At 49.0% G+C, this 12,014-nt stretch overlaps 1 protein-coding gene across 10 annotated transcripts in view; it reads left to right on the plus strand.

Annotated features, from left to right (window-relative positions):
* The window catches only part of LOC119958896 (late histone H2B.L4-like), a 135,610-nt gene that overhangs the window by 97,242 nt on the left and 26,354 nt on the right, over positions 1 to 12,014 (plus strand). For 3 of the 10 annotated variants that reach the window (XM_038787416.1, XM_038787418.1, XM_038787415.1), the window contains one exon: positions 1,597 to 1,675. The gene's annotated coding sequence lies outside the window, so the exon portion shown is untranslated. Of the gene's footprint in view, positions 1 to 1,252; positions 1,496 to 1,596; positions 1,676 to 12,014 lie in introns of those variants that run through there. The other 7 variants (XR_005459079.1, XM_038787412.1, XR_005459078.1 and 4 more) reach the window with 6 other exon arrangements.

Below are 12,014 nucleotides of genomic sequence, written 5' to 3' on the forward strand. Positions count from 1 at the left end.
GGAATGAAGAACTTGTATGAAGAACGTTTGGGAACTCTGGGTCTATACTCGTTGGAGTTTAGAAGGACGAGGGGGGATCTTTTTGAAACTTACAGGATGCTGCGAGGCCTGGATAGAGTGGACATGGAGAGGATGTTTCCACTTGTAGGAAATACTAGAACCAGAGGACACCATCTCAGACTATCAATTTAAAACAGAGATGAGGAGGAATCTCTTCAGCCAGAGGGTGGTGAATCTGTGGAGGCCAAATCACTGAGTGTCTTTAAGACCAAGATAGATAGGTTCTTGATTAATAAGGGGCTCAGGGGTAATGGGTAGAAGGCAGGAGAATGGGAATGAGAAAATATCAGCCATGATTGAATGGTGGAGCAGACTCGATGGGCCGTGTGGCCTAATTCAGCTCCTGTGCCTTATGGTTTCTGTGATTAACACTAAAGAGGGGCTGGTAACTGTGTAAACAAACCCGGTCTGTGTGATTAACACGAAAGAGTGGCTGCTAACTGTAAAACACTCAGATCTGTGTGGTTGAGATTAAAGAGCGGCTGGTAACTTGAGTAAAACCTTCCGGTCTGTGTGATTAACACTAAAGAGCGGCTGGTAACCATGTAAACCCCCTCGGTCTGTGTGATTAACACTGAATGTTTAAAATTATTGAAGCTTCACAGGGTGGAACATGACCAATGTAAATATTTTGAGAAGAATTGTAATGTGCATATTGAAATGTGTGTAATGTCCTCATTATCCAATTAAAGAAATTCAAGTAAATCTGGACCTCTGGAGAAAATGTAAATATTATTGTACGATACGATATTATTGTGATGACAATTTGAAATGTTTGACAATGTTTGTTTCAAGGGATTTTATAAATGAAGTATATTTTTGAAAATAAATTGTTTGCTTCTCTGAAAAATGTCGCCAGTCGGTGAAATGTTAGTTTGCAGAAAGTGTGAGTTTGAGGGGCTGAATGGCAGTGTAATAACAAACAAGCTGCAGGCAATGGCTGCAAATTGAATATCTCATTGGGACAAACACACAGCTACAAAGGTGATTGGTTGAGCCCTGGGGCGCAGGGCCACTTGCACCCACACACACACAGTCCCCCCAACACGGGCTCTATCGGAGGTTTTGCTCCAAATGTGATGACAGTGAAATGGGGAATATTCCCATTGATTCTCAATGCGGAATTGCTGCGGGGATCTGCGCATGTCCGGTTTAGCCCCGCCCCCTGCCTGTCGTCACTGAGTAAGAGCGCATGCGCAGCCCCTCCAGCGAGGAAATCGCGCGTTTTCATTGCAGCAGCCCATCCATTTGGGAGTGTGAGCAAAGAGGCTCAGAGATCATTACTGACTCGGGGGGAGTTCAGGGAGAATCGGGGGCTGTTTGCAAGAGGCGCAGCGGGAGCCCCATCTTGTTCCGGGACTTGGAGTGAGCGGGGGGAAGGGAGAGCTCTTTCTGGGCCTGGCTTATTGTCTGATTCTGGGGCAGGATTTGGACAGTATTTTCTATTTTTACTGATTATCAGTTGAAAGAATTGATTGATCTATCATTGGCCTCATCTGACCCTGATTTACAAGAGATTTGTTTTCTTCCCCCTAGTTCAACAGATGAAGAGATGAGTTCCAAGATGATGATTCCTCAGCAACATGAATGTGGAGCCGTCTCCTTCTAACTGACAGTAAGTACAATATTAATCCAACAATATTAATCAGGGTGATTTAGCAGTGTTTCATCTGTTAAGTAATCAGTATAGTATTAATTAGGCTATTGAGCAATCAATGTAGAAGTATCCATTTGCACTATTTTGTAACTTTCTTAGTTTAAAATATATCAGAAGCAAAGCACTTGAACAAGGCATTAACAGAAAAATGATACATTTAAATAGTTCTCCAAAAGGACAATTATCAGATTGTAAGGCCATCCTTTCATCTCACAAGTTGTGAACCTTTGGTACAAGTAAAAGGTTGGATAGTACAGATGATTGTAAAGTGCCAAATTAATCATAAACTTCTATCAAGACACCTCCCAAAACAAAATATTAAATTCCAATCCAAATATCGCGCACAATCTCAGATATAACAGTGCAGTACATGGAAATAGATCATTTGACATATCAATGTCATCAGTAAAAGTGTTTGAATCAAACCTGTTGGACTTTAACCTGGTGTTGTAAGACTTCTTACTGTGCTCACCCCAGTCCAACGCCGGCATCTCCACATCATCAGTAAAAGTAATAATGGAAGATCAATACTGAACAGAATGTTCACCATTAACTCACAAAACAGATATTGACAAGTGCAGAAAATACAATAAAATCACGCACATCAGAGAGGTGAACAGATAGAGATTAAATGCAGAATCCCATAACAAAGATAGACAGCTTCGAAAGCAAGCACACAGAACAGAGGCAGAGAGTTACAGAATCAAACTGATTTTTCCCGAACTCTTGACCCATAACAGAGACAGACAGCTACAGTGGAAAACACACACTCTCACACATTCAGACACCAACAACTGCACAGGAGGCAGTAAAATATGCCATATATCATATACAGACAGTGAGGGTAAAACAGACTCACACATTCTCTCTCTCAGTATACAGTAAATATACATTATCTATCACAGAGAGACAGTGAGGGTAAAACATACTCACATTTTACATGCACGTGCTCACTCACAAGTAACTTAGTAGGAAGCACTGAATATGCATTTTATGTCACAGAGTATAAGGGTGAAACACACACTCACTCTCACAGCAATAACTGAGTATTGAGCAGTAAATTATATGTCCTACATAGCACAGAGAAACAGTGAGGTTTATACACACTCACTCACAATCTGTCTCTCATACACCCTCTCACGGAAACCCAAGCACTGTCTCTCCCACACACACTCTCAAATCAATAACTGAGCAGTAATCAATAAAATATTAATTATATATCAGAGATAGACTGTGAGGTTAATACGCACTCACTCTCTCACACACACACTCTCCCTCTCTCACACACACCAGTCACTGAGCAGTAATCAATTAAATATGGTAGATATACCAGAGATACAGTGAGGGTAAAACATGCATTCACTCTCTCACTCAATCTCTCACTCAGACAGTCACACAGCAGTAACTGAGCAGTAAGCTGTAAAATATGTGTTCTACATCAAAGAGAGACAAGTGAGGGTAAAGCACACACTCACGCCATCTCTCAAACACTGTCTCACATTTTACTGAGAAATAAGCAGTAAAATATTTGTTATATATTGCAGAGAAACAGTGAGGGTAAAACATGCGCAAACACACAGACACACACTCTCTCTCTATCTCTCACACTCTCTCTCATAGAAACCCTACAGTGCAAAAAGAAGCCATTCAACCCATCGAGTCTGCATTGACCTTTTGAATGAGCATGCTACCTAAGACCAATCTCCCACCTTCTCCTTGTAACCCCACCAAGGGATAGTTGAGCATATCAATTCCACCTGACTTGCACATTTTTTGGACTGTGGGAGGAAACTGGAGCACCCGGAGGAAACCCTAACAGACACGGGAAGAATGTACAAACTCCGCACAGACAGTCGCCTGAGGTCGGAATCAAACCCGGGTCTCTGGCGCTGTGCCACCCTGCTGCCCATCAGCAGCACATCCACTTTTCACCCTATTGCTCCCACACACACTCACCATCCCTCACACATACTCACAGACTCTCCCTCACACACATACACTCACCCACTCACTTTCTCTGACACGCACACCTCTCACACATTCATACATTCTCTCACACATACTCTCTCACACCAGCAATTGACCCACAAGCAGTAAAATATGTGTACTATGTCACAGAGAGACAGTGAGAATAAAACTTACACTCAATCTCTCTCACACACACTGACACTCACACACACCATTAACTGAGCAGTACGCTGTTAAATGTGTGTCCATATGATAGAGACAGAGGGAGGATAAAAATCTCACTCACACTCCCTCCCTCTCACACACACTATCTCACTCACACTCCCTCCCTCTCACACACACTATCTCACTCCCACACTCTCCCACACATACACACCATTAACTGAGCAGTAAGCTGTAAAATATTTGTTATATATCACAGAAAAGCACACACTCGCACACTGTCACACACACGCTCTTTCTCACACACAGATGTTCCCTCTCTCATACACACTCACAGACTTTCTCTCACACACTCACAGACTCTCTCTGACACACTCACAGACTCTCTGTCTCTGACACTCACAGACTCTCTCTCACTCGCACACTCAGACTCTCTCACACACACTCACAGACTCTCTCTCTCTGACACACTCACAGACTCTCTCTGACACACTCACAGACTCTCTGTCTCTGACACTCACAGACTCTCTCTCACTCGCACACTCAGACTCTCCCACACACACTCACAGACTCTCCCTCTCTCACACACTAACAGACTCTCTCTCACACACTCACTCACAGACTCTCACGTGCACTCAGTCACTCTCACTCACATACATTCCAGTCACAGAGCAGTAAGCAGTTAAATATGTGTTATATATCACAGATACATAGTGAGGGTAAAACTCGTACACATACCAGTAAGAGAAAAATATGTGTTATATATCAAAGTGAGACAGTGAGGGAAAATACACACACACTCTCACACATACACAATCTCTCATACACACGCACACACCAGTAACAGAAGCGATCACTAAAATATGTGTTGTATATCAAAGACAGTGAGGGTAAAACTGACAGCCAAACTCACTCACTCACTCTCTAACACATTCAGCCAACAATACCTGAGCAGTAAAATATGTTATCTGTCATAGAAACACTGAGCATAAAACTCATTCACAGACTCTCACTGACCAGTAAATGAGCAGTGAACAGTAAAATATGTGTTCCATATCACAAGAAATATTGAGGGTCAAACGCACACTCACACACTCATGCACACACCAGTAACTGAGTAGTACAATAATCATTAAATATCAACTTTCTCTCTCTCTCCTCTCTCTCACTCTCTTTCTCACACACTCCCATTCACTCTCACACACCAGTAACTGAGCAGTAAGCAGTCAAATATGTGATACATATCATGGAGAGACATTAAGGGTAAAACGCGCACACTCTCTCCCACGCGCCAGTAACTGAACAGTAAGAATAAACACACACACACTCACTACTCACTAATATACTCACACACTCTCACTCACAGACCCACACACCAGTAACTGAACAGTAAGCAGTAAAATATTCATTATGTTATCACAGACAGACAGTGAGGTTAACACACACACACATAGATAGAGTCATAGATAGACTCTGTGACTCTATCTTATAATAATCTCTATTGTCACAAGCAGGCTTACATTAACACTGCAATGAAGTTCCTGTGAAAATCCCCTAGTCACCACATTCTGGTACCTGTTTGGGTACAGGGAGGGAGAATTCAGAATGTCCAAATTACCTAACAGCACATCTTTTGGGACTGTCTATCAATGAGTGTGTATAGTAACCTCACTGTCTCTCTGTGATATATAATGAATATTCTTGTGCTTTCTGCTCAGTTCCTGATGTGTGTGTGTATGTGACACAGATAGGGGAGTGTTGAGAGAGAGTGTGTGTCTTTACCCTCACTGTCTCTCTTTGCTATATAACACATATTTTATTCTCTCTCACACACACTTGAACACTATCTCATTCACACACACATACCAGTAACTGAGCGGTAAAATATGCATTATACATCGCAGAGAGACAGTGAGTGTAAAACACACACTCACACTCTATTTCTCGGGCAAACACTAACTCTCACACACACTCACACTCTCTCACTCACTCATGCTTCCTTTCTCATAGACTCTCACACACACACCTTCACTGAGCAGTAAGCAGTTAAATATGCGTTATATACCGCAGAGAGACAGTGAGGGTAAAACACACTCTCGTCACTCTCACACTTCAGTTACTGAGCAGGAAGTGGAAAAATATGCATCATATATCACAGAGACTGTGATGGTAAAACGCACTCTCTCTCTGACACACACACCAGTAACTGAGCATCAACAGCAAAATATCTGTTATATATTAAAGAGACAATGAGGGTTAAATACACATAAGCTCACTCGCTCACACTCTCTCACACACCCACTCTCTCTCACACAATCCCACTCTCTCACACACACCCACAATCTCTCACACACACCCACTCTCTGACACACACCCACTCTCTAACACACACAGCCACTCTCTCACACACACACACACACACACACTCTCTCAAACATACCAGTAACTGAGCAGCAGACACGAATATATGAATTCTATATCATGGAGACAGTAAGGAGAAAACTGATGCCCACGTGCACACACTTCTGCTCACACTCTCTCTCACACACACTCAGGCTCTCTCACACACACACCCACTCTCTCTCTCGCGCGCACCCACTCTCTCTCACACACACCCACTCTCTCTCACACACCCACTCTCTCTCTCACACACCACTCTCTCTCTCACACACCCACTCTCTCTCACACACTCACCCACTCTCTCTCTCACACCCACTCTCTCTGACACACACCCACTCTCTCTCTCACACCACACCACTCTCTCTCACACACACACCCACTCTCTCTCACACACACACCCACTCTCTCTCACACACACCCACTCTCTCTCACACACCCACTCTCTCTCACACACCCACTCTCTCTCACACACCCACTCTCTCTCACACCCACTCTCTCTCACACCCACTCTCTCTCGCACACACCACTCTCTCTCGCACACCCACTCTCTCTCACACCCCACTCTCTCTCACACACCCACTCTCTCTCACACACACCCACTCTCTCTCTCACACCACCACTCTCTCTCACAGACACCCACTCTCTCTCACAGACACCCACTCTCTCTCACACACACACTCTCTCTCACACACCCACTCTCTCTCACACACCCCTCTCTCTCACACACCCACTCTCTCTCACACACCCACTCTCTCTCACACACCCACTCTCTCTCACACACCCACTCTCTCTCACACCCACTCTCTCTCACACCCACTCTCTCTCACACACCCACTCTCTCTCACACACCCACTCTCTCTCACACCCACTCTCTCTCACACACCCACTCTCTCTCTCACACACCCACTCTCTCTCGCGCACACCCACTCTCTCTCACACACCCACTCTCTCTCACACACCCCTCTCTCTCGCACACCCACTCTCTCTCGCACACCCACTCTCTCTCGCACACCCACCCACTCTCTCTCACACACCCACTCTCTCTCACAGACACCCACTCTCTCTCACACACACTCTCTCTCTCACACACACTCTCTCTCTCACACACCCACTCTCTCTCTCACACACCCACTCTCTCTCTCTCACACCCACTCTCTCTCGCGCGCGCCCACTCTCTCTCGCGCGCGCCCACTCTCTCTCGCGCACACCCACTCTCTCTCGCACACACCCACTCTCTCTCTCACACACCCACTCTCTCTCTCACACACCCACTCTCTCTCACACCCACTCTCTCTCTCTCACACCCACTCTCTCTCTCTCACACCCACTCTCTCTCGCGCGCGCCCACTCTCTCTCGCACACCCACTCTCTCTCGCACACCCACTCTCTCGCACACCCACTCTCTCGCACACCCACCCACTCTCTCGCACACCCACTCTCTCTCTCACACACCCACTCTCTCTCACACACCCACTCTCTCTCTCACACACCCACTCTCTCTCTCACACACCCACTCTCTCTGACACACCCACTCTCTCTCACACCCACTCTCTCTCTCACACCCAATCTCTCTCACACACCCACTCTCTCTCGCGCACACCCACTCTCTCTCGCGCACACCCACTCTCTCTCGCACACACCCACTCTCTCTCTCACACACCCACTCTCTCTCCTCACACACCCACTCTCTCTCACACCCACTCTCTCTCTCTCACACCCACTCTCTCTCGCGCGCGCCCCACTCTCTCTCGCGCACACCCACTCTCTCTCGCACACACCCACTCTCTCTCTCACACACCCACTCTCTCTCTCACACACCCACTCTCTCTCACACCCACTCTCTCTCTCTCACACCCACTCTCTCTCGCGCGCGCCCACTCTCTCGCACGCACACCCACTCTCTCTCGCACACCCACTCTCTCGCACGCACACCCACTCTCTCGCACGCACACCCACTCTCTCGCACGCACACCCACTCTCTCTCTCACACACCCACTCTCTCTCACACACCCACTCTCTCTCACACCCCACTCTCTCTCACACACCCACTCTCTCTCACACACCCAACTCTCTCTCACACACCCACTCTCTCTCACACACCCACTCTCTCTCACACACCCACTCTCTCTCACACACCCACTCTCTCTCACACACCCACTCTCTCTCACACACCCCACTCTCTCTCACACACCCACTCTCTCTCACACACCCACTCTCTTTCACACACCCACTCTCTCTCACACACCCACTCTCTCTCGCGCACACGCACCCCTCTCTCTCTCACACACCCCACTCGCTCTCACACACCCACTCTCTCTCACACACCCACCTCTCTCTCACACACCCACTCTCTCTCACACACCCACTCTCTCTCACACACCCACTCTCTCTCACACACCCACTCTCTCTCTCACACACCCACTCTCTCTCTCACACACACCCACTCTCTCTCTCACACACCCACTCTCTCTCTCACACACCCACTCTCTCTCTCACACACCCACTCTCTCTCTCACACACCCACTCTCTCTCTCACACACCCACTCTCTCTCTCACACACCCACTCTCTCTCTCACACACCCCACTCTCTCTCACACACCCACTCTCTCTCACACACCCACTCTCTCTCTCACACACCCACTCTCTCTCTCACACACCCACTCTCTCTCTCACACACCCACTCTCTCTCTCACACACCCACTCTCTCTCGCGCGCGCCCACTCTCTCTCACGCGCGCCCACTCTCTCTCTCACACACACCCACTCTCTCTCTCACACACACCCACTCTCTCTCTCGCGCGCGCCCACTCTCTCACACACACCCACTCTCTCTCTCACACACACCCACTCTCTCTCTCACACACACCCACTCTCTCTCACACACCACTCTCTCTCACACACCCACTCTCTCTCGCGCGTGCCCACTTTATCTCACGCGCGCCCACTCTATCTCACAAACACCCACTCTCTCTCTCACACACACACTCTCTCTCTCACAGACACCCACTCTCTCTCTCACACATCCACTCTCTCTCACACAGCCACTCTCTCACACACATCCACTCTCTCTCACACACACACCCACTCTCTCTCTCTCTCTCTCTCTCTCTCTCTCTCTCACAGACACCCACTCTCTCTCACAATCCCACTCTCACACACATCGACTCTCACACGCACACCCACTCTCGTACTCAAGCCCACTCTCTCACACACACACACACCCACTCTCTCTCTCTCAGACGCGTCCACTCCCTCACACGCCGACTCTGTCTCACACACACACCATTCTCTCTCTCACACACACACCCACTCTCTCACACACACCCACTCTCTCACACACGCCCACCCACACACACCCAATCTCACACACACGCCCACCCACTCACACACACCCACTCTCTCTCTCACACACCCACTCTCTCACACACCCACTCTCTCACACAGACACCCACTCTCTCTCACACACACCTGCTCTCTCACACACCCACTCTCTCTCTCTCTCACTCTCTCTCTCTCTCACACACCCACTCTCACACAGACACGCACTCTCTCTCTCACACCCACTCTCTCACACACTCCCACTCTCGCACGCACACCCACTCTCACACGCACACCCACTCTCTCTCACACACACCCACTCTCACACGCACACCCACTCTCACACACCCACCCACTCTCACACGCACACCCACTCTCACACACACACCCACTCTCTCTCACACACACACCCACTCTCTCTCACACACACCCACTCTCTCTCACACACACCCACTCTCTCTCACACACACCCACTCTCTCTCACACACAACCACTCTCTCTCACACACACCCACTCTCTCTCACACACACCCACCCCACACACTCTCTCTCACACACACCCACTCTCTCACACACACCCACTCTCTCTCTCACACACCCACCTCTCTCTCTCACACACCCACTCTCTCTCTCACACACCCACCCACTCTCTCACACACACCCACACTCTCTCACACACACCCACACTCTCTCACACACACCCACTGTCACACACACACCCACTCTCTCTCTCACACACCCACACTCTCTCACAGACACACTCTCTCTGACACACACCCACTCTCTCTCATACTCCGACTCTCACACGCACATCCACTCTTGTACACAAGCCCACTCTCACACGCACACCCACTCTTGTACATAAGCCCACTCTCACACGCACACCCACTCTTGTACATAAGCCCACTCTCTCACACACCCACTCTCAAACATACCAGTAACTGAGCAGCAGACACGAATATATGAATTCTATATCACGGAGACAGTGAGGAGAAAACTGATGCCCACGTGCACACACTTCTGCTCACACTCTCTCCCTCTCACACTCAGGCTGTCTCTTTCACACTCAGGCTCTCTCACACACACTCAGGCTCTCTCACACACACTCAGGCTCTCTCACACACACTCAGGCTCTCTCACACACACTCAGGCTCTCTCACACACACTCAGGCTCTCTCACACACACTCAGGCTCTCTCACACACACTCAGGCTCTCTCACACACACTCAGGCTCTCTCACACACACTCAGGCTCTCTCACACACACTCAGGCTCTCTCACACACACACAGGCTCTCTCACACACAGGCTCTCTCACACACACTCAGGCTCTCTCACACACACTCAGGGCTCTCTCACACACACTCAGGCTCTCTCACACACACTCAGGCTCTCTCACACACACTCAGGCTCTCTCACACACACTCAGGCTCTCTCACACACACTCAGGCTCTCTCACACACACTCTCAGGCTCTCTCACACACACTCTCAGGCTCTCTCACACACACTCTAGCTCTCTCACACACACTCCAGGCTCTCTCACACACACTCTCAGGCTCCTCTCACACTCACTCAGGCTCTCGCACCACTCACTCAGGCTCTCTCACACTCACTCAGCTCTCTCACACCACTCAAGGCCTCTCTCACCTCACACAGGCTCTCTCACACCCACTCACGCTCTCTCACACACACCCACTCTCTCACCACACACTCAGGCTCTCTCACACCCACACTCAGGCTCTCTCACACACACTCAGGCTCTCTCACACACACTCAGGCTCTCTCACACACCACTCAGGCTCTCTCACCACACTCAGGCTCTCTCACACACACTCAGGCTCTCTCACACACACTCAGCTCTCTCACACACACTCAGGCTCTCTCACACACACTCAGGCTCTCTCACACACACTCAGGCTCTCTCCCCACACACTCAGGCTCTCTCACACACACTCAGGCTCTCTCACACACACTCAGGCTCTCTCACACACACGCTCTCTCACACACACTCAGGCTCTCTCTCTCTCTCTCACACACACTCAGGCTCTCTCTCTCTCTCACACACACTCAGGCTCTCTCACACACACACTCAGGCTCTCTCACACACACACTCAGGCTCTCTCACACACACTCAGGCTCTCACACACACTCAGGCTCTCACACACACTCAGGCTCTCACACACACTCAGGCTCTCTCACACACACACAGGCTCTCTCACACACAGGCTCTCTCACACACACTCAGGCTCTCTCACACACACTCAGGCTCTCTCACACACACTCAGGCTCTCTCACACACACTCAGGCTCTCTCACACACACTCAGGCTCTCTCACACACACTCAGGCTCTCTCACACACACTCAGGCTCTCTCACACACACTCTCAGGCTCTCTCACACACACTCTCAGGCTCTCTCACACACACTCTCAGGCTCTCTCACACACACTCTCA

The sequence above is a fragment of the Scyliorhinus canicula genome, chromosome 31 (genome assembly GCF_902713615.1).
Source record: "Scyliorhinus canicula chromosome 31, sScyCan1.1, whole genome shotgun sequence".
NCBI lineage: Eukaryota > Metazoa > Chordata > Chondrichthyes > Carcharhiniformes > Scyliorhinidae > Scyliorhinus > Scyliorhinus canicula.